Source organism: Danio rerio, chromosome 2 (genome assembly GCF_049306965.1).
Source record: "Danio rerio strain Tuebingen ecotype United States chromosome 2, GRCz12tu, whole genome shotgun sequence".
Taxonomy (NCBI): Eukaryota; Metazoa; Chordata; class Actinopteri; order Cypriniformes; family Danionidae; genus Danio; species Danio rerio.
Window position 1 is genome coordinate 28,644,473 of NC_133177.1, and position 23,983 is coordinate 28,668,455.

The 23,983-nt window shown below is 35.9% G+C and overlaps 1 protein-coding gene across 2 annotated transcripts in view; it reads left to right on the plus strand.

Moving 5' to 3' along the window:
• Positions 1 to 4,888: 4,888 nt before the first annotated feature.
• Positions 4,889 to 23,983, plus strand: part of fndc3ba (fibronectin type III domain containing 3Ba) — a 230,683-nt gene continuing 211,588 nt past the window's right edge. For both annotated transcript variants that reach the window (XM_005163404.6, XM_073920500.1), the window contains exon 1: positions 4,889 to 4,988. The gene's annotated coding sequence lies outside the window, so the exon portion shown is untranslated. The remainder of the gene's footprint in view (positions 4,989 to 23,983) is intronic.

Here is a 23,983-nt window from a genome sequence, read left to right on the forward strand (position 1 = left end):
ACATGATGTAACTTCAGAATAATGTAGCTTTGAATAGGGATATTTTTAAACGAAATGCTAAGGGTCTAATCCTTTTCAATGATCAGCTGAATGGATTAAAAAATGGTAAAACAGTTCTAAAAAACCTCTAGCTGACTTGTAGAATGTGCCTATTTCCGAAAAATTTGGAGTGTTACTTTAAGAGTGGACAAGAAAGTACTTATTGTTGTGAATATATTGTCATACTAACAATTGTCTGAATTAGGTTTGGTTGATTGCAATCTATTACCTATTGTACTTTTTCTTTTTGAAGTTATCTGTCCATCAAAATGGAATCGTTTTGACAAAGTTTTAATGTAGTTTAGGTTTTTGTTACATCTTATTGCCAATTTGTAAATTACAAAAAATATGATAAGATTCAGGCGCGGTGGCGCAGTGGGTAGCTCTGTTGCCTCACAGCAAGAAGGTTGCTGGTTTGAGCCTCGGCCTGGTCAATTGGCATTTCTGTCTGGAGTTTGTATATTCTCCCCGTGTTCCCATGGGTTTCCTCCGCTTGCTCCGGTTTCCCCCACAATCCAAAGACATGTACTAAGTAAATTGGGTAGGCTAAATTATCCGTAATGTGAGTATATGTGTGTGTAAAAGAAAGTGTATGGATGTTTTCCAGTGAAGGGTTGCAGCTGGAAGGGCATCCACTTCATAAAACATATGCTGGATAAGTTAGTGGTTCAAATGTACTCCATCTGTATATAGTTTTGAATGAAAATAAAATTTAAAAATTATATATAACATTTTTTTAAAAATAATTTTTCAATAAAAATCTAAAAGTAAAATATTAAAACACCTTGCATTGAGAATTAATTAATTAATTATTGTAGCATGTTTGGATGTTTAGTGTTCATTAATTAATTCTCAATTCAAGGTGTTTTATTAATTTTTCAATAAAAATCTAAAAGTAAAATTATTAAAACACCTTGCATTGAGAATTAATTAATGAACACTAAACATCCAAACATGCTACAATAAAACCTCGCTACTGTTGTTGCTCTAACTGTCCTGCTGATGGCACCAGACACACATTTCCACATTGTTAGTGTTCTGCCACTGACAGCTAAGGAAAATGTAGGACAAGGGGCATTGAGTTTGCTCAGCTGTGCTCCTCTGATTTTGAGATTTAAAAAGTATTTTCAGCTACCAACATGATTATGCCATGAGTCATGGACGTGAAGTGGACTTAAAATAGTTTGCATTCTTGAATGACAGTTTAATGATCCATCTAATTTTCTAAATTTTTCTTGTGATGACAGACTAGCACAAGCCTGCAAACCTGCGAAACCATATAAACACTGAATGCTGCAGCAAAAGCTGACCAGCTATATGAGACGTAATGGAGAAATGCAAAATGTACAACTTATTAATGATGAAGGTGGTCTATAGGAATAAATATATTTAATGATAAATTGAAAGGCTTAATGTGGTGTCTATAGTCTAATAGGTGTCTAATTGTGTTGTCAGTACCATCTATATAATGTATTTGTCTGTCTGTCTGTCTGTCTGCCTGTCCGTCTGTCTTTCTGTCTTTCTGTTGGTCCGTCTGTCTGTCTGTCTGTCAATTCATCCATTCATCCGTCCGTCCATCCATCCATCCATCCATCCATCCGTCCGTCCGTCCATCCATCCATCCATCCATCCATCCATCCATCCATCCATCCATCCAAAACTGTTCCACAGACCCTAGCAGTCCCTTGTAACCTCCTAGGGTCCCAAGACACCAAAACTTCTGGTGTACAGATAAAACATTTAAATGTGTTAGTAAATGTTACAATTCTGATAAGATTTTATTTATTTATTTTTTTTGGTCAATTTCATTATTTGTTCACATAACATATAGTTAACTAATTTAGAGTTATTACTCTATATATCGAAACATCAAACCACATATTAAGCATTGGGTGGGTTAGACTATTTTGTTTACAAACTGCGCAACAAACCAGTAACACAATTTTATGATAACAGTCACACACAGTTAGAATCATTACTATGCAAACACTCATTGAACTATTCTGAGCTAGTCAAACTATAAGTAATCAAGTAAACTAGAATATTTTAAAACACCTTACAATAGTGCCACTAATATCCATTAATCAAGGCTTAACTGATAAATAGTTATTAAAGAACTAAACTATTTACGAGTGTTTACTGAATAAGCAATAAATGAACATTCTATTTATTACACTTTTTCTCGGTGGCTTTGGTGCGTTTCTCACAACACTATTTACATTTGCACAGCAGTTGAAGCGTTTCTCAAAACAATAATAGCAGTTTCTTATTCCTTCCAACAAATTGCAAATGCTTTTGGACGTGCATCAATTGCTTTTATACAACTCTCTGCTGTTTTATAACATTATCATTTGCTTATGTTTTGTCAGTCAAGACTAACTAAACTTTTGAATGCTGAATAGTCATTCCATATGAAATCAACAGTCCTCATTTCATTACTCAAGTCATTACAAAATGTTGAATTAGTTGTCAAAATCTGTCAAGCTAATTTTATTTAAAAAATTTTATCTTTTTTCTTTTCTAAAAATGTCTTCTAAATTATACAATTTCATGAATGATTTACAGACCTGTGTGTGTTGTAGGTTCAGTTCCAATATGTACTGCAATATTGTTTAAAGTTGTGCACAGCTTTACCCAAAGGAAGTTTATGTTTGTTGTAAATAATGGTGTATTTATTTTTGTGCACAATGCTGTAAATAAATTAAAATGGCATAGATCATGTGTAATAAAAATGTGAAACATACATATTCAGTGTCTTGTACTCAGATACCTCACTAAATGTAGTGATGTTAAACTTTACTGTAGTTTTCAAATGGCTGTGCAAATACTATATAGAGCTGTAGCGAGCACTTTTTCAGGACGTGTCACCAAAAGCTGACTTTTTTTGCATGGGAAAAAATGTACAGAGTAAACTGACATAATGAAAACATGACAAAGCCAAAATCTTATTCAGAAACAATGGTGTCAGGACTTTTCATCTTGATGACACTGACACTTTCATTGACATGAATACTTGCTTTTGAGGAATGAGCTATCTATTTTGAGCAAGTGACACGCTTTTGCAGGTTATCAGCTAGGTTTTGTAGTTTTGTACTAATTGTTTTGAGAAATGCATTAACTGTTGTGCAAATGTAAATAGTGTTGTGAGTAATGCACTAAACAGACTGAGAAAAAAACTAATGCATTTCTCAGAATAATCAGTATGAACTGCTAAATCTATTGATAACCTGCAAAAGTGTCACATACTCAAAATTGGTAGCTTATTCCTCAAAAATTAGTATTCATTTCAATGAAAGTGTCGGTGTATTCAAGATGACAAGCCCTGACACAATTGTTTATGAACAAGATAGTCAAATGGCTTTGTTATGTTTTATTATGTTTTTCAATGCACAAAATTCTGATTTTGGTGACACTTCCTGAAAATGCTCAAGACAGCACTATATATTATTTGCACAGCCATTTTAAAACCACAGTAAAGTCTGACATTACTGCATTTAGTGAGTTATCTGTGTACAAGACACTGAATATGTATGTTTCACATTTTTACTACATATGATCTTTGCAATTTTAATTTATTTACAGCATTGTGCAAAAGAATAAATACACCCTTATTTACAACAAACATAAACTTCCTTTGGGTAGAGCTGTGCACAACTGTAAACAATATTGCAGTACATATTGTAACTGAACCTACAACACATACAGGTCTGTAAATCATTCATAAAATTGTTCAATTTAGAAAACATTTTCAGGATTTTTTTAACATTTATTTTAATAAAATTAGCTTGACAACCAGTTCAACATTTTTGTATGTAATGACTCGAGTAATGAAATGAGGACTATTATTTTTATATAGAATTACTATTTACTATTCACGAGTTTAGTTAATTTTGACTGACAAGACATAAGCAAATTATCATGTCATAAAACAGCAGAGAGTTGTATAAAAGCAATTGATGCATGTCCAAAAGCATTTGCAATTTGTTGGAAGGAATGAGAAACTGCTATTATGATGTGCGCAAATAACTAATTGTTTTGAGAAATGCATCAACTGCTGTGCAAATGTAAATAGTGTTGTGAGAAATGCACCAAAGCCACTAAGAAAAAACTAGTAACAGTTAGAGATTGCTTAATCTATGAATCATATAAAATGTTTATTTGTTGCTAAATAAGTAATCTATAATAAGTTTTTCTTAGGTTTAGTTTTTCATGAGTCACAGCAAAATCACCAGCGTTAATTCAACTCTGAGAGAGTTCATTTTAACACTTTACCAGTGGATATTTAATCCACACTGGCCATAGTTAAATTAGCATTTTCAAAAGTGTCAACAATCTAACACTAGCTCAAGAGTTAAATATTTTTTTCTTGTTTTATTATAACTACTCACATACTTTATAAAAGCAATATATACTGCTCATAGGCATACATTATAAAACATTAAGGCTGAATTTTTGTTGCTTTAGAACTAATTAGTTGCATAATAAACCAACAACCTAATTTCACATTTCTTTTTTTAATAAATCACTAAATGTCAAAGTGTGTATTAGCTAAGTATTAATTAATAAATATTAGTTATTAAGGCAGGGGTTAACTAGCTGATTTATTATTCACCTGCCTCCTTAAAAATACAAAGTTAATAAAAGTTATTATTTAAAGAAATTAACCAGTTTGTCCCCGTTATCTGTCAATCAACATATCTTGATAATATATTTTTTAAAAATATTCACATTTTTCTATTCGCTCTTGTGCAGTTCGTTTATAAGGTTGGTTACGGTAAGGGGGCAGGATCAAGCCGCTCACATGTGCTGTGGGACATAATTGACATGGCCGCGGAATCTCCCCCTGCCTGAGTGCTGGTGGAGCAGGCTGGAGCAGGGATTGCCAAAGTTGTGTCTGGAGTGAAAGTGGAGCTCTGGAGTTTCTTTCAAGATCATTTTATTGCAGCAAGGTGAGTTCTTCTTATCGCTTATTAGCTCGGTCTTTTGCCACATCCCACGTTTGTGTGTTTTTTCCCAATTAAACGATGAAAAAAGGTTCATAACGGAAAGTTGCGTGCATTTTTGTGTCTGGATGGCGGTGACGCCGGGAGTCTGGGTTAGTTGGCCAGCCAGGGGAAGCGAGACGGAAAACTTCCCTATTTCTGCATTTTTCTTCGCACAGATTATTTTTACAAACCGTTATTTACCAAAGGATGCTCAAAAGTCGTCGTTCAACTTTGTAATGATTCCCGGAGTATGCTGGAAAATTCACAGTTTTAAGTGTGCGTCGTTGAATTCCAACTTTGAGGAATTTTGGGGAGTTTGAGGTGTTTCGTTTAGCGCGCAGGGTTACGTAAACGTTACAATGTTATAAAAGCGTTACATTTTAGCTTCATTAAGAAGTATTTTGTTGTGTTTGTTAGCCTTGGGGTAACATAAAAACTTTAGATTAAATGTATCAGGGATGCTTGTTTCGCTGTACTGTTCCAGCTGTTGCAAAACAAGCACTTGCTGGAATGGAGTGGAATAACATTTGGCAAAGATTTGGGGAATGATGATTGATGTTGTGAAGGATGAAGTGAAGGTGGTCAACTCCATCATGCCCTAGTATTCCAGACAGCCTATTCTTCAACAGCTGCGACTGTTTATGGAGGAAAACATTATCCGCTGTTCTTGATGTACTGTTATTGTGCAAAAAGAAGTGTACTGGGTTGATGCTTTGTTTCTGTTTTAATTTTCTATTTAATGTTTTGGTTTAATGCAGCGCCGTGGCGTGCAGTTTTCTTCCCCAAACGTCACGAGCACCGAGAATTAAAGCACACTAATTATCAGCTCTTTAAAAAGACTTTTAAAGGTCGCTTTTAATCTCTGGTCTTGGATGATGTTGTTGGGTCACCGAAATGACGCTAGCAAAGATAGTTGGTACTATGGGGTCGGCTCCTGCCTGGATCCAGAGGGCTTATTGGAGAGAAAGAAGCACATTATCTGTGAGAAGAGAAATGTGATCTGCAGTAGATGACGTCAGGTTTGCCTTCTCCAGCTGAGTGAGAGGTTTTATAATAAAATAAATAAATAAATAAGTAAATAAAGTTCAGTATTGCGCATGCAATTAAAAAAAAATCTGCAGAAAAAATGATGCTTTTTGCAGCTCCTTCTCATCAGTCTATATCTGTATATATTCAATTTTTGAAAGCAGTGATTCTCAATCGAGAGGGAATATATTTGCAGATGCCACAAAATGATTTAAATGAAGTTTAGTTATTTAACCAATCAAGCTTAATTTGGTATTGCTAATGTGCATTTTTTATATTCTATAAGGTTTTCTTAGTGCAGCACAGAGGTATGTGCAGAGTGATGAGTACTTGTAATGTAATTGTTTCCACCTGCTGGCTTTAAGTCATTTTCTCTGCAGCATTATACAGTATAATCATACTTTACATTATATCTATGCATTTATTTTTATTTTACATATTGTCATCCACATAAATATAAAAAAAAACAAAGAAACAAACAAACAATAGAATGTTGTAAGTCTAATTAATTCTTGTTTTACTCTACATCTCGGAGTGCTTGATAGTAATTGGTTAGATGCAGTGTTTAGCATGCATATTTCTAAATAAGGAATTACAGATGACAACACTGTACAAACTCTCCGGAATCCTATATTGCCTTTTTAAATGTGCTAGTGTTTTCTATATGTCTCTGGAAGTAAAATTAATAAAGGAGTTTAATATTTAATTTTCATTACGAAGCCATTTAACAAGTGAGATAATGAGCAGGTCATTCCCACAACCATTATCCAAAGCACAACATTGCAGTTTTTATTTTATGAAAAATCAGACTGCATACAGAGTGCGACAGTTGCGTTTCATTCATATATTTGGATGTGTTAGAGTCAAAAGGTAAACCAATGTTCAAGCGCACACACTAACCATGAAAATGTGCATGAAATAAGTAGAACATCTGTGGTTTTTCATGCACCCAGCATATTTGAGGCACTTTCGAAACAAAGTAGCTGTATTCTTTTTTTTTTTTTTTTTTTTTTTTTTTTTGCTTATTTCTGATGGATTGGGCCTGACAGCTTTTGTTTCATCAGTGGAGGTGCTGCCCTGAGAGAGCTGGCATCGAGTGTTCAACTTCCTGATTGGGCATAACTACAGGAATGTGCTCTTCCTTTGAGGTCATGGGGTTGTACCTGGTGAGCTGGAGGTTTCTTTCCCCATGGGCTAGTCAAATATTGCACATAGACATCGGACCCTCCCCCATACAGTTCCCCATCATTCTGGGAGCAGCTCGTTGCTTTGATGTGTGCTGATGTTACGCAGTCCAGCGTGATAAAATCTGTTGTGATTGTTCCTAATTGCAGCGGCGAGTCCACCTTCTCGAGGACGTTTCCTGATTTTCTTTGACTTTGTGCCCTTTGAAATAACTTTTTTTACACGTCTTATTGCTCGGTGGATGTTGTGGAATTTGGTTTGTACCATTTTTGTGGAAGTTTGAACACTTTTCTTTTTGATTTTATGCTTTTGTCTACATTAGAGATGTAATGGTATGATAATTTTATATCACAATTGTGGTGACCAAATTTGTCACTGTTATCAATGTTGTCACTGTTTTGTTAAAATTACCTAAAAATGTTCAAAGGCAAAAGTCACACACACTTAAGACATTCCACCAATTTTTGTATCTGACAATGAACAAGCAACAGACAAAATTCCAGAAAGCTGCACATTTTGTATCACACAACAGAAGCATGGATCCCTGCTTTTTTATTTGCATATTTTGTATAGATTTACAAGTAGATTAGAATTTTTTTCAATGTATTGTCTGTTAAACCTGCACTTGAAAAACTACCTCAGAAGAGGATCCACGTTTACCTTGTTTTCCACTAGATTTCATTAAGATGCTAAAAAGGGTTGTGCGATTTGATGTAAATATCTAACAGCAATTTTTTGAACTGTTCTTGCGATTTTTTTTTTTTTTAATTTTGTGAATTTAGGCTTCAACTTTTTCTCAATAGTATTTACAATACACTTTAAACAAGAATAATACAACATGCATTAAGTTTTTTGTGTGTGTGTGTGTGTGTACTGTATATACAATTGATACAATGTGCAATTGGTACCTTATGGGCCCAAAATATATCAAAAAAATATCCCCTACACCATTACACCACCACCACCAGCCTGAACTGTTGATACAAGGCAGGATGGATCCATGCTTTCATGTTGTTGACATCAAATTCTGACCCTACCATCTGAATGTCGCAGCAGAAATTGAGACTCCTCAGACCAGGCAAGGTTTTCCAATCTTTTATAGTCAAATTTTGGTGAGCCTGTGCAAATTGTAGCATTAGATCCTTGTTCTTTGCTGACTGGGGTGGCACCTGGTGTTGTCTTCTGCTGCTGTAGTCCATCTGCCTCATGGTTAGATGTGTTGTGCATTCAGAGATGCTCTTCTGCATACCTCGGTTGTAACGAGTGGTTATTCGGGTTAGTGTTGCCTTTTCTATCAGTTTAAACCAGTCTGGCCATTCTCCTTTGACCTCTGGCACCAACAAGTCATTTGTGCCCACAGAACAGCCGCTCACTGGATATTTTCTCTTTTGGCAGACCATTCTTTTTAAACCCTAGAGATGCGTGAAAATCCCAGTAGATCAGCAGTTTCGGAAATACTCATACCAGCTCGTCTGGCATTAACCACATTCAAAGTCACTTAAATCACCTTTCTTCCACATTCTGATGCTTTATTTAAACTGCAGCAGATCGTCTTGACCATGTCTATATGCCTAAATGCATTGAATTGCTTCCATGTTATTGGCTGATCCGAAATTTGCATCAACAAGCAGTTGTACCTAATATAGTGGCCGGTGAGTGTATATGTGCATATAAAATGTATTAACTGTCTATATATAAGCTAATCACAATGTAACTGGATTTACAAAGAGTTATCAAAATCATGACAATCAATCATAGTTTTAATGATGATGACAATTTGAAACGTTAATAATAATAATAATAATAATAATAACAATAATAATAGTCCTGAAATTAGAACTGTGGTTTACCTTGAAACCGGTAACCGTGACAACACTAGTCTACAAAAGAACCAGTGAACTCGGTGACCATCTGCATTGTCTAAAAAAGAAAAAGTAGATGATGAGTAGAAAAGCAGTGATGTTTTGGTCAGCTAAATCACATGCTCTTACCATTACTCTCAAGTGCGCTTTTTCCCTTGACCTCATTAGGCAGAGAAGCCAGCTTCTCTCCGACTCTAAAGCAAGATAGAACAAGTTTGTATCTGTGCTGCTTTAACCATTAGTGCTTGGGAAATATGCATGCGTTGATGATGTGGCCGTCAGCTGGTCCATGAATCAGGATCCTGCTGCTCTTCTTGAATCAGCCTCATATAGTCTCATTCAGAGGAGCTAAAAGCATAACTGCAATCACTCCGCTATTGTTTTAGCCTTTCCATAGGCTCTCGCACGTCTTGTTTGCTCTTCTAGCATCTTCCCCTGCCGTTGTGTGTTTGTTTGGCACAGTGCTGCTATGTTTGCATGTGAGGCTTCTCTGTCTTCTTGGTGATTTGCTCTATTGTTGACAGTTGATTTAGATGAAGATGAAAGAGGCCTTTCAACTTTCTTTCCCACCGCTTTTTCTATACAGTCCCCTCTGCACCCGAATACACACGCAGCAGTTTGCCAGCACTGCAAGCGACGCACTGCAGGATGCTTTTGCTGGATGCTACAACATACCTTCAACTCTGTCTAGATTTAAAAGTTTACAATACTTGATGTATATTTTAGTCCTGTGCGTTTAGACTTGCATTTTACTTCAGTGGTAGGAGTAGTTTAGAAAATTGAAATAATTTAAATAGTTTATCAATATTTTATTGATGTCCAAGCCTTTTTTTTTTGGTGGATTTGTGCAGGTGGTACAGTAGTTTTTCATGAGAGCAAATGAATCAAGCTGAACACTAGAATGCTGCTTGATCTCTTTGAGCGTACTCGCACTAGGTATAGTTGCCTTGAACCGTGCCGAAGCGCGATTTGTCCCTCCTCTCCCTCGATGGCCTACACTCGCACTGCATTTTGCCTTTCGTACCTGAGCATGCTTGCATCATCGATGGCTGTTCAGTTTAACAGGAAGAGAAGCACTCTCGCTCAGCACAGTGGAGATTGCTTCAGTTATATAGCTTTAGTCATTTGGGATGCAGTTAAGCGCAGTTAAATATTTTGCCCAACAGATTTGATGCCAATAAATTATCATAAGCATCATCATGCTGCAAGTATTAGTAGATTTGCTGAAGATGCAGCTGATGTGCAGCAAGGGCTTTGTATCTTTAGTAAACTACGGTAGTGTGCATTCATTGAAAAGAATAATTAATAAATCCATATGAACCGTCCCTTAAAAATGTTACGTCTTCAGTTTCAGGCTCATTTGCATTTTGCACCTGCACTATAGGCATATCGCGCCTAAGCCCAACCGAATCGCACTTTGGCACACCTCTTCCAACTGGGCCAGGGCTGCCCAACTGATTTACAACTGGGCCCGACTCGGAGCATTCAAACTTTTCTAATGAACCAGGAAATGCACCTGGGCATGGTTCAGATAGCATAGTGTGAGTGCATATTTTCACAACTGACAATAGTCAGTGTACTGTTTTGTCTCCAGAGAATTACTAAAATTTGTGAACAAATGTTCATTGACATTCAATCAGAAGCAGTTCGTCAAAATGTGTTCAACAGAAGAAAGTCGCACGGTTTGGAACAACAAGAAGATATCATGACATTTTATGTTTTGGAAAGGATCATTTTGCCAATGGACCTTTTTCACAAGACATTATGATGTGATTAACAGTCATCAGCATCTTAAAAATTATGATTAAAACATATACATTTATATATGTATTTACGTATTTACTATATTATCTTTGCATAAAGCACAAAAATGAAGTGGCACTTACACCATTTCTAATACACTGTCTAAGTGCAGGAAAGTAAATTTGACTGTTCATCTTTTGATGTTGACATCTCTTCTGGCTGCCATTTATCTGATTATTTTTTTTCCTTTTTGTAAAAGTCATGATGACACTCGTTGAGTTGTTGTTTTTTTTTTTTATTTGAACAAATATGATTGTAAAAGAATATTTGTTTAAGTAGGAATGCTTGATATATTGGCAGCCATATCGTTATTGCCCGATTAAATGCTATTTTAATGCTATCGTTATCGATCCGATATCAAAATTAGGCAAACTGTTAAAACACCTCTTAACGCTTTTTCACTGTAACACATTTTATTCAAGACAAGAACATTTGAGCTGGTTTCAGTTCTTAGTTTTTTCGTTTTATTTAAAATATATTTATTAAACTTTAATTAAATTTCATTTTTGTTTATATTATATTTACGCAACAGTAAAGTTGCATGTTTATTTGCTATGCAAAGAAAAGGAAATCATTTAATTTTTTTGGCATGCTGATTCATGTGAAATTGTGAATATATGTCTATATAATCACCTTGCAATTTTGAAATTATTGCTTTTTTTGCTATTCAGTTTGTAAGATCAGTTCAAACTTGTATGAAGTTTTTGAAAAAATTAGTTGTTCACTGTATAAAAATGTAACATTTTTAACTATCTAAAGAGTTCTCGGTTATCGATATTGGCCCAAAAATCCACATCTGCGCATCCCTAGTTGTAAGATAACTCAACCATGATTGTGAAAAGGGTCTATATGATAAATAATTCCATATGATTCATTGTTATAACTCATTGAAGCCAATTGCTGACTTATTGGCAGAAGATTACAAGACAAGAATTATAAATATTATTTTTGTAGAACTCCGTTAATATTTTCATAACTTTTAAGTTAAAATAACACTGAAAAAATTAAACAACAATGTTCCATTGCATCAGGCTAATTGCAGCTCTTATGGAATGCAAAAATGCAGCTTTCAGTGTTGTGTTCTTGTTTTGCAGTCATTGTGTTGGATCAGATGCTGCTACGCGCTCCATGTCACTCTGATTCCTGACATGCATCCGCTCTGTCATGCCAATGCATTATTCAAATGGCCAGGCTTGCACATTTAGCTAAAAGCAGAGCGGAAAAACACTCAGTGTTTGGTCAGGTGGCCACTGGTGTACGTTCGTGCTTGCATTAGCATTCAGAGTGCAGAGACAGCCGTTGTTTAGCTGGACGATGGAAACTTCAGATGCAGCAGTGGCTCATTAATGATGCTTTTATTTGACTGGAGATCGTTTTAGCCAGCATGCATGTGCAATGAGAGCCCGCCATCAGATGCAGCATTTATTTTGGTGTACTTACTGCCAGTCCAGCCTCCCTAATGCGAACTCCATCTGATCTGTTGTAATTCACACATGGTCTGTGTACGCACTTGCTAAACGCCTCAAAAGGAGCCCTGCGCAAACACATGTCAGCAGTGCCACTGTGCATATATTTGTAGTCCCAGACTTCCTGTTTTCTTATGCCCCCCACCACCACCCCCCACCAGCAGGACCTTAGACCAACACCTCCCACAACCCCTGCGTCCCACCAGGTCTTGTTAACCCATCCCCCTCCTCAAAACTCCTCCTTGTAGTGTGTGAAATGTGCAGGGCTGATGGAAGATGAGGAATTTCACCCTTTGACCTGAGAAGGCGAGGAGGGGCCGGCAGGAGGGGGTATTCATTCTTACTGCCCAGATCTGTTTCTGCCTGCTGCATTTTTCCAGCTAATTCATATTATTCTTTTGGATTAGTACTGCCCATCTCTCTTTGTGCAATGGCCGTGTTTTGGATGTGCGAAGTTACCAAAATAAAGTAAACACAGGGGTCGTGGGAATGGCGGCCATTGCTGTGAGGGCAGTGGCATCCCAGGTGGCACCGAAGGAATGTGTCAATGTTGAATTTTGCTTTCTACAGCATTCCAGAGTCAACATGGGGTGAATAGGGTGCTCCTTGGCATTCCTGTTGGGGACTGCGTATTCTCGCACTCATTAAGTCAATGTGACTCTTTACAATAGTTTTTTTTCTGATGTTTCTTGGCGTATTTAGGGTATTCGCTCCCTTATCATGTGCAAGTATTAAAATTGTGTTAATGTTACAGATTATATCTAAAGAAATTATTCAATTATTGATTTATAAAATTTGTGTTTTTTACCAGGAGGTAAAGTGACACATATGAATAATTCCGATTATTCGGGGTTTTCCTATTTTTCAGTGATAATTGTTGAATTTTTATCATGCAATAAATTATACAGCTATAAAAGCATCAAAAGCTACATTTCCATTCACCTATTTATATGCGCATTTTGGATATGCGTTTTAAAAATAATGGTTGATTTAAATGCCTTGACGCGCATAAGTTTTGAAAATGTGAATGCACTGTGTCTGCATCTTATTTTGAGGCACAAGTCATTTATTAAATAAGCTAAAGATCCACTGAGCTTCTCCTACTGCAGCAATGTCAGTTATAGTGTTGATACTTGGCACCAGTTAATCTGGAAGTGAGGATTTTGTTCTTTTTGACTCATTGGATGGAAATGCTGCTTTATTTGCCCATCTTTTATGCAATATTCCAGTTTTGCACATAAAATTAATTTGCAGTTTTGGATGGAAACATAGCTAATATGTAGATTTGTTTTTACATGAATAAAGCTACTGTTTATTAAATTCACGAAATTGTGTTAAATGTTTTGGATGCCAATTTTTACACAAACTCAGTTTCTCACATGTAAAAAAAAAAAAAAAACCTGAACACTACAGTTAAAATAAATATACACATTTATTGTTTTTTAAAATTTGTTTGAAATTAGTAAATTTTTTGGGAGAAAAGTACTAAGTAAAATTCATATACTGTAATGTTAGTTTTTCTATAGCTTATTTATCCTGTATTGCCATACACCCATAGTGCTTCACAATCATGAGAGGGTGTGCCGCAGTGTGCAGCATCCACTTGGATAATGTGATAGCAGCCACAGGACAACAGTGACCAGCTATAGGTGGAGTGGAGTGACTGAGTCAATTCAGTGTATGGGGATGATTTGAAGGCCATGGAGGAAATTTGGCCAGGACAGCAGGGTTACAGCCGTACTCTTTACGAGAAGTACAGTGGGATTGTTATTGACAGTAGTTTGACGTCTCACCTGAAAGACGGCACTCACTGAGCAGTATAGAGTCCCCTTCACTTTACTGGGGCGTTAGGACACTAAGACTGCTGGTTGAGTGCCCCCTGCTGGCCTCACTAATACCACTTCCAGCAGCAACCTAGTTTTCCCATGTGGTCTCCCATCCAGATACTGACCAGGTTCAGCCCTGCTTAGCTTCAGTGAGTAACCGGTCTTTGGCTGCAGGCTGATATGGCTGGGTAAAAAATAAATAAATTAATAAAACTCTTATATATTGCCATTTATACACGCTGATGTCATGTAACAAGTGTACTTCTGTATATTTGTATTTACCTAATATAGTAATGCTGTAGAATAAAATGTTTTGCCATTTATTATATTTTTGCAGTAGTACTAATAATATGGATGATGTTTAATGATTTGTCAAGCAATACAATTCAGTAATGTACTAATAAACAATATGGTGGGAAGTGTAATTGAATAGCACAAATGTAGAAATAAACAAAAACATTTGAACATCCCTTAATAAAAATAAAAAGAAGCATAACTTTTGAATACCTCTCATGCATCTTTATTTCTTATTTCTCATGCATCTTTATTTATTTGATGATATGCTTTATATGAAGCTTTTCTTTTAGAGTGTGACAGTTGTCAAGTCGTTCTTGTGTGTAATCAGTTGACCAAATATATTCTTTATTCAGTGTGGACTGTAGCAGTGTTTTGTGTGTGAGGTGAAACTGAGGCGCAGGAGCATGTCTGAGCTCTTTCAGGCCGTCTGCAGGCGCTGAACCACACAGGGCCGGCTGTGTTTTGGCGGCGAGCTGTTCTTTCCCCCAAATGACCCTGCGAGGAGCGATGGACGGGTTTCTGTTTAAAGGCTTTGTGTGCAGCGAGGAGGAAGTGGTTATGTTTGTTTAAACTGAGCTGCCCTCTTTGAGCACGCTCAGCCATGTGGGACAAATGAGCAAAATCTGTCCCCCAATTTCAACACCCCTCCTCCTGCTCCCCCAAACCCCATTCCCTATGTCTTCCTCTGACTGATTTCCTCACATCCCTTTCAGCTGGGGGTTGGGGGAGCCCTGAATGTTGGCTAGGGCATTAGATTCAGCCGTACCAAAGTGTTGACTCATTCCACATTCCATAAAATGTCCATCCAAATCTGGAGTCTGGGACCAAAGTGACCACTTCCGCATTAAGACGAGACCTTGTTTGGAGCATTTTGTGGCGGAAATTGAGTTGTTGCCTTGAAAACAGTAAACATTCAACCCTTGTTTTAATATGTTTGCTTCTCAGTTGATTCTCAGAGTTGTTGTGAAAAGGGAAGAGATGTGTTTTCTTCAGGAAAAAGTTGATTGGTAAGAAATGGCACTTCCGTAAGTGCAAACTTGTCTTCAGTCTCCTACATTTAGAGCTAGAAATTGAAATAGATTTGCTTTCGTAACAACTGGATGATGCTAAATTCAGGTGATAATGAGGACTGCAACATTTTTGAGCTTTTTCGCTGTTAGCCACTTTCAAAGTAGTGAAAATGAATGATTGGACTGCTATAAACACTCCTGTGGTTGAATGTGTTCAAACGACCACAAAAGACCACCCGTTCTCCACCTACTGACCAAACATGTCATCAGTGTGGGACATGATGTGAGAGAGCTGTAAATCACTATTCATGGTATTCATTCTTCGCCTTGCACAGTTGATACAGTAGTGTAATGTGTTTGTTCGTTTTATTGTAGTTGTGTGTTTTGCTAAGTGCTTGAATAAAAGTGATGTAAAGCATGGAACTGGTGATGGCTTGGCTGATCATTTAAAATTTAAATCACTTTCAATTTGTCATCATTTGTAACCAAGCATACTGCATGTATAAAGCAGGTGAAAACTGTGCCATAGACAGACAAACACCACATCTTTTATTTTGCGTCTGTGCGTTTTATTACTGAATTTTTGTGTTAAATATTGTTTGAAATATGGCTGGACGATACAGCAAAAACAATTATCATGATCTCATCATTCGGCATCAATAATTACTGAATAGTTTTTTAACAATTCATTTAGGAATATTAGGATTTTTTAACCACTTTATTTTAATTTACCAGTAATACCAAGGCAAATAGTTTTAATAGTCAAGAATATTTAAAACAAATTATCTGATCTCTTTTAAATAAAATAAACAAGTGTTTAAGAGACTCTTAAACTTGATAAAATGTTACAAAGTCTGTGCTATGGTAAAGTGTAAATGCTGAACAATCAAAGCAAACTTGTGTGAATAATAATGATTTAGTAGACCTCAAACTCTGTAAACAGAACAAATTATGATAATCAAATCTGAGCTTTCAAGTAAAGGAACCACCCATCGTTATTTAAATACATATCGCAACATTACAAATTGTGAAGCTGAATGACTACATTACCCCCTATGCTAAACAAAACTTTCAGATGGGGTGCTAGTGGCTGAGATGAACAAGAAAAGAAACCAAAAAGCCACTCTGGCGACATCCTTACATCCTTTTTTATGTATAATCTCCTCACTGCTTCTATACTTCTATTCGCAATTGTTTTTGTTTATTTTATAATTTATTTTGTTGTACTTTTTACCTTTATTATATAGAACAGTACAGTGCATGTGTCTGTGCTAAACTCTACACCACTAGCACCGATGCATTTGTTGATATTCTGACCTGAAGTGTCAATGACAACCCAAAACTCGCATGTGAAAACTGTAAGTGTTTCTTTGATCATTTTCAATGGGCTTTGCACTTGTGATCCCCGGCTGTCTATCACTTTTTCTCATTTTCTTAGAAGATGACAAATAGACAAACCATTGCTTTAGCAATGCTTATTTTGAAAAAGAAAAAGCACTGCAGTGTTTGGGTGCGCTGTGTTTGTCTGAGGTAATTAGTAGATTTGTGACTAAAAGAACACAACATTATTCGAACTATTAGTCTTATGATTTACTGCAACCATGTTTTTGAATATGGGTTATGGGTTATTATAGCTTTGAGAATTGTTTCAATCGTGCTGTTCTTCCTTATCAGAAGAGTAATCAGAAATACTCCAATGGTTGCAATGTTCACAGTACACACTTTTTTTTTTATTATTAATCAAAGTTAGCACATACTGTGCCTATAGAAAATCATCATACCTTGTGAAAATCTACAGTATAGCTTTACTCGCATTACTCCCTGCTTTCAAAAGCCCTTTGGGATTAAGTTGTAGAAAGGCACAGGTTAGGAGAAGGCTCCTTTAAAAAAAAAAACATTTCAAAGGCTGGAAAAGTTATTTGGAATAAGATTTGATTTCAGGCTGCTGACAAATAAAGTAAAAATTTCAGGGGGTATGATGATTTTCTATAGGCACTTGTATATTAAATGTTAGTTGGATGGAAAAATAAAGTGCTTTAGTCAGACCTAAAAGTAAGTATAAACATTCTTAATAATGTGATCGTAGCTCAATTATAAACTTAATTGGAACACAGTCAAGCCTCTGTGTTTGGTTTGCTTGCTGCCATTAATGGCATATTGAATAATTGAACAGTTTAAATATTTAGGAACATGTTTGGTTCTATTTTTGAATGGACAGTCAATATAGATGCTCGACTATATTGAGCCACAGTACACTGTAAAAAAAATTGACATGAAGTGCTTTGACAGCATGAAGTAATCAAGTTCACCCCCCCCCCCCCCCAAGAAACAGCAAACAAACAAACACACTCTAGAATCTAGCTCATTCTAAGTTTGATGTATTTTTTTTAAAATACTTTTATTTATTTATTTATTTTTTTTAAGTACAACAGAAAACAACAAACAATATTGTCTCAGAATATACACACCTTGCAGGTTCAGCTATTGGGGATTCAATATGTAGTGTTACACAGTATGTAGACATCAAAAAGTCCTATAAGGTATTGTGCCTGTCAGTTTTCATGAAGGGTGCTGGATTTGTATAGTCATTTTTTTTTGAGTGCAGCTACTAGCTTCATTATACACACATGAATGTAACGAGTGTTGTGGATCTCTCTCAGACTGATCTGAACTCCTTTTTCCAAATTGTTACAAAAAAAGGAAAAATAATCTTGAAGCATAGCCATGGGTATGGAGTGAGTCATGTTCATGTGTTTGTGGGAGTTCGGCTGCTTCCTCTCAGCTTGGTCTAAACACAAGTTCAGTGTGCCAGAAAAGAAAAGCACAGGAGAGCTGAGATCTATGACCTGGCTGTTTACACTTTTAGATGCGAGGTGCATATTGGAGGAATTTAATTTAGACATTCACTGTTTTTTTTCCTGTTTGTGGACAGACTGAGTCACCAACAAGTCTAGACCATCCCACGGTCCTACTAGAAGAGCCTCTAAAGGAATATTTCGAACTTCATTCTTAAGCGTCACACTCTGAAAATATGTCTTTGCTACTTTAAATGTGGCTAAATGAGGTTATTCCTTCAAAACAATGTTGATTTATTGCAGAAATGGAAAATTGAGTCTGAAGCAGAACTAATGCTATCTTTTGAGTACTATGGATTTTTTTTTCTGACTATTCAAGTTAATGTATATCTTTTGTGCTAAGCAGAAGAAACCTTTCATAAAGCTTTGAAATAACATATAAGTTAATAAATGATGACAGAATTTCCATCTTAGGATGAACTTGTTTATTATTTTAATGATTTTTATGTGTTTATATAATGAAATTATTTTTACATTTACATATTCTATAATACTTACATGGTGAAGGTAACATCCCTAATGTTTCTGTAAATAATTGACTTGATTTGACTTCATAATAATGAAATGAATTGCTCTTTCACAGTGTTTATAAAACTAACTCAGTGTATAAAAAAAGCCCATTACCAAAAGACTTGGACTCTACCTCAAAGATTTGACAATTAGAGTCCACGTCAGAGACCTGTGAAAACGTCTGACGCCCTCAACCACATTGTATTATTGTGAAGCTCTCCAAGTGATCATTATCACATTGTCATATTGCATCCAAACTGTGATATTGCAGTTGAATAACAGTGCGCAGTGTAGGCAGACAGGCAGATGTGCTTGTGTTGATCTGTGGGAAAGTGTTTCTGCAGAAATAAGACGGCCTCTTCCCGCCTCTCTGTCCTCCTGCATTAACAGCTACGTGGCAGTCGCACGTCGGTCAGGGACTTGGAATGAATTTTACTGCCTCCTGGACTTCTGCCTAGTCCACATCCAGATGGTTGGATGAGTTTTTTTTTTCTCTCTCTCTCTCCTGCTCTGTTTGGCAGTGTCGGGCTGATTTGCTTTCATTGCTGCTGAAAGATAGACTGACTGTTTCGTCTTTTCAAGCCTTCTCTGTTCATATATCTCTATAGAGATCCTGTCCTTCCTGACTCGGAAACCTTCGATCATAACAATCTGACCAGTGACCTCTGGATCATATGGGACTATTGGAGTGTGCATTCCTCATTTTGTTGCTCTAGCTTGGTGTAATCAGACTTTTAATGGCTTTTGACAATGGCTTTAAACTTGGCAACTTGTTTTTGTTGAATGACGGGACATTTGAGACAAATATTCATAAACTAGAGAAATATTTAGCCTGCCAATGTGTGATAGGAAATATTTTATTTAAAAAAAAAAAAAAAACGCATCTGGTGGAGTGGACAACAAATGTCTTTCTTTTTGATTTTGCATGAACTCCTTTTTTTTTTTTTTAATGGTTTTTGTGCACAAGTGAACTTTTAATGTTGATTGTATCTGAAATAGGAATTGGAGCAAATTTACTGCTTCACAAAGTGCATAGAAAAAAAGATGTGCATAAATGTGAAGGAAATAAGAGACTTTCTTAACTATTAGGTTGAATCACATTGATGTTATTTACCACATTTTAATTTTAATTCCAGTTATCCACATTTTTGCAATAATTATTCTATAAAAAGATTGATAAAATAAAAGCACACCATGTGATTGAAGTAAAGCTAGCATAGTGGTGGAATAGTTGAAATAGGGCTTGGCGATTTGGCCTAAAATTAAAATCTTGATTAGTTGAATATTTTAACTCGGTTAAGATTAATGAATGATTTATTTATTTATGTTGTTATTTATTTTTATTATTTATTTTATTAAATAATTGAATTTATTTTTTATTTATTTTATTTTATTAATTATTTATTGTAATTATTTAATTAATTTTATTAATTTTATTTATAAATAGATTTTTGTTTGCCATTTTATTTACAGGTTTTGTACAGTAAATATGCTCACATATTACAAGTGAGAGGTTTCTGAATGTAGGGTTAATTATTTTAAAATAATTGAAGGAAACAGACACTATCTACTATCTATGATTATTTACTGAACATCAACGTTGAACATCTAAAATTTATAACACACCTTGCTTAAAACAGCCACTTTTTCTTAAAAAGTGAAAATAATTAACTTGCACTTTTAAAAACAAATTAAATTATCTTCATTGTTTTTCATAATAAATGTAGAAAATAAACAGTATCTCTTCTAAATAAAATTACTCCTGCATATCCTGTAATATTTTAAACAGTGCATTTCTTGCATCTTCTGTAAACTGATATTTTAATGTTAATAAAAATGAAAGGTGATAGAAAAGATGCAGTCTCTAAAGGCATCTCTGGTGCAGCTTCTAATTATCATCAATATAGTGCAAAGCAACACAAAAGTGACAAACAGAGCAGAGTCACGTGATACCGCACACACGATAGGGAAAATAATTCAAAAAATTGACCGGGAAAAATTAAATCGATTATAGGTTCTGAATGTCGATTTTAAGAGTGATGTTTTACAGCTCATGAATGTCAAAGGCATCAGCACCAGGATTTCCAGGTCTGTGTAAATGAAGGAAGCAAACAAAAAAAGTTATGGTTTCATTTTTGTTCTCTTTCATCAAGGTTTATATGTCAGCCAAACTTATATGTCAGCCAGTAAGAGACAAACTTTAATCTGTTCATCATTTGAAGCAATCATGTCTTTTCAAAGACTTTGCAATAAACTACCTATTTCATATGGATTAGGGCTGCACATTATATTGTTTCAGCATCGAGATCGCAATGTGCGCAATAATCACATTGCAACCATAAACAATGTTAAGTCTGAATAATAGTTGTCCAGTAGGAACAGAATTGTAAATAATCCTTTTATATTATATGAAATTTATATGATTTATGCAGCAACAACAACAAACTAAAATTTCTTACTTAAGTTAGCTTGTTTTAACGACAAACTCCTAATTTTGCCTCATTTCATCTGACTTTTGCAACAATTTTTTAGACATTTGGACTATAGTAGAAATTAGATAAAGCACAGTAATAAACACATTTTTTTTTTTTTTTGCATTGTGATTTATTTAATTTCTGTACTTAAATACTGTTAGACTCCCCAGAAAACCAACAAGCAGAGCAGGGGTGTCAAACTGGAGGGTTTCTGGAGGGCCGCAGCCCTGCACAGTTTAGTTCCACTTCCAACCCTGCCCCAACACACTTACCTGTAGGTTTCAAACATGCCCGAAGGACTAAATTAGTTTGATCAGGTGTGTTTTAATTAAGGTTGGAACTAAACTGTGCAGATCTGCGGCCGTCCAACATAGAGTTTGACAACTGTGAAATTGAGCTATTCAAATATCTTGTAAAACGGTATTTATATCGTAATATTTATCGCAGACAAATAAAATTCTGAATGACAATATCATACTTTTACAATATCGTGCCGCCCTGTTTTTTATTTATAGTGAAGCATCAGTTCTGGGTGAACTGATTTGTAATAGTGGAGAGTTCAGATTCACAGATTTTATAAAAAGAAATCTTTATTTGTGGAATGACATGAGCAAAAATGAGAAAAAAAAACTTGTCAACACAAAAAATCTGAAAACTGAAAGCACTTGAGTGATTAGTTATAGGAACAGTTGGCAGTAGATGATACTTGAGCAGTAAATATACTGAACGTAGACATTTCTCTGTCTTCGTCTGTTCCCTCATTAAAGACTGGAGCTACTTTTTCACCCCTGTGGTTTTAGGGAGCCAGTTTAGTTTAGTCTGAAATAGTAACCATTGGTGATAATGATGCCGTACGTTTGGCAGAAAGAATGAGAAAGAACGTGTACAATTGGTCCATGCTTTTCTTCCTGCCAAAGTTGCCTCAAAGCATAGTTAGGCTGCTGTTCCCAAGGCCTGTCTGATTTCCCTCTGAAAGAATGGCATTGTTCAGGGCGGCCATTGCCTCATTTTCATATAATGGCTATAAGCCAGCATTTTCCAGAGGAGATTTTTTTTTTCCTTTCCCATAAAGGCGAGTTGCCTGGCACACAGTCTGTAAACCATGATGTGGGTTCATTTGGACCAGCTCCATGGTGTGGCTTGTGTGCGGATGCTGGACTCTGTTACTTCACGTTTGGCCAGCTGGACAGGCTTTTGTTGGCGTCAAATGTGTGATCAGATGTACAAATCTATTAACCTCCACGACTCCTCAGCAAGACCACAGGGAGTTGTAATATGCATTGTGAGACCCTCGGGACCCCCAAAACTAATCCTGCTTAGCATCCAGTAGGCTAATTTATGCGATAACTGGGATAAAATGCAGAGCGGGATGAATAGGATTGGCACGAACAACCTGGTGACGCTGAACACTAGTCTCAGCCCTACACAACAGCTTTTTATGGCCTCAGAGGAATGTATAAACAGGGTGAATTCCTCCACATGAAAAATGGTAAATGTTAAAGAAGTATTTTATCACAGACGTGTGCACCTCTGCTGGCTTGCTAACTCCATAGTTCAATGCAGATGCTGAAAAAAGCGACAAGGTTTATTACTTCACAAGCTGGAAATTCACAATCATTTGTGTTGCTGTGCCAGAAGCAGGCCCAGTTCTCTCTTCTGAAGAAATTCCCTAAACAAAGGCCTGTTTGGAGGCTGAAGGGAGATGTCGGGGTGGGGGAAACTCCTGAATGACGTGGTGTGGAGCGAGTCCTCTCTCCTCTACTGTCTAAAACAGAGAGAGCAGTGTTGCTGCCGTCTACAGCATCTATGAAGCCCACTGTGTGCTTTATATGCGCTGATTATTATGATAACCTATTGGGAATGTGGCTGGTGTAACAGCGTCTCTTCTTACAGTGAAGTTTCCACATAGATTTCTATCTTGGAGATTCTCAACACAGACCCAGATTCATTTGTCTTGCCGATCTTGCAATACCTGTAAGAGGGCTGATTGGACAGTTAAAAGTTTTTATCTATTTTTATTATTTTTTATTTTTTTTAGCAATACATTATCTGCATCTCTTTAATTAAGAAAGAAAACGGCTCAATTATGTTTTTTTAATTGACTTGTCAATTGTATTTCTCTCCAAATATCTTATCATTTTATCAAATATCTTCATTTAATTAATGAATTCTCCAAATGTGATTTGCTGTTAAAACAAAAACAAATATATCATGTTGCAAATTTATAATTTATAATATAAAAGCATTAAAACTACTAGTAGTAGAAGTCATAGTAGTAGTAGTAATAGTAGTAGCAATCATAATAATAGACATTTCTATTGTACAGTAGCCTACAATAATAAAATAGGCAATAAAAATATATATTTTGTATTTTGTTACTTAAAAAAAATTAACAACAACAACACCACTGTTTTTAGTGTTCTGCTCTAAATTTTTAAATGCTCTAAACTGTCAAAATATATGCTTAAAGCATCACAGTAAAAGCCTACAGAAGTCAAGTCAGTGTTCACCTGGCATGAAGCAGTACAGTACAGGAACACCTGCAGCTGACTGTGTCAATGTGCTAGGTCACATACAGTTTAAAGTAACCTAGTGGGCCTGGACGTGTTAGTAAGCCCTGCAGCAGTTGGTCATAGGGTTTGCAT